Below are 1083 nucleotides of genomic sequence, written 5' to 3'. Positions count from 1 at the left end.
TCAGGTCTAGCATTATTTTGATCGGCCATGCACTGATAGCATTCCAAAGGCCACGGAGGACATTAGCAGCAGTTATTTTTGCCTTGAAAGCAAAAAATAGGCGATTTGACAGTTTCGAGTATATCAGGGTAGAGAAAAGTGGCCCGATTGAAGCGGCAAAGAGTATCAGAGGAAAGATAAAGCCCAGATTCTTGGCAAAGAGTACCAGGAAGCGGCAAAGTGTATCAGTGAAGATATATCAGTGGCCCGAAACAGGAAAACATTAAGGAGCTCCCAAGCAAAGTCAACAAAACAGCTCCAAGCCTTTTAAGGCTCTTAGATCAGCGATTAAAGCATTTAAAGCCACATAAGATCAGTGGATCAGAGCCCAAAGCACAGTTATGGATAAATGAACAGCACAGAGCCATAAGGACAGATTTCAACCCATTTTGAGGCAGCTGCCCAGCGCAACACTTAGATAGATCTTTATGCATTTGTTTCAGGATAACTTAGATTAGAAAGCACTCATTTCCCTCAGATCTGTTTAAGATCTGTTGTAATAAATATTTTGGGATATTTTCCTATATATACCACCCTCTGCACTATTTTAAGGGTCGGTTGGTTAATATACTCCAAGAGAGACTCGCACTGTATACCTGTTATTTTCTATAATCGAAGACTGCTCAAAGCTTGGAGAATGGACTGTCTGATGTGTTGTTATTGGTTCTGAAGAAGTGAATGTGGAATTCATGTGCTGTGATATGAATCAATAAGTGTTCCTAATCTCTGTTATTTTCATTTCATATATGCTCAGGTCACAGAACAAAAGATTAGTTTACAATTTGCTTAAATGCACTTTGTGCTCAGTTTCTGTGGCTTCTAAATGTTTTCCTCTTGATTTAGGCGTAAATATGAATTCCTTTTATGGCTCATGTTTGCTCTATTTCACATATGAATGACTGTTATCTAAGAATTCTTAGTTGCTCCTAGATAAGATTTATTCATCTTCTTTCTGCTAATCTGATTGAGAGACTCTTAAATTGCCTCTCTTTTCCTTAGCTCTTATTCCATACCTTTAAGCTTAAATGTTGTTTCATGAGCGGC

This window comes from Pinus tabuliformis, chromosome X (assembly GCF_031772625.1).
Source record: "Pinus tabuliformis cultivar Carrire ecotype Pingquan chromosome X, CPIR1, whole genome shotgun sequence".
Classification (NCBI taxonomy): domain Eukaryota; kingdom Viridiplantae; phylum Streptophyta; class Pinopsida; order Pinales; family Pinaceae; genus Pinus; species Pinus tabuliformis.
This window is presented reverse-complemented; position numbering follows the sequence as displayed.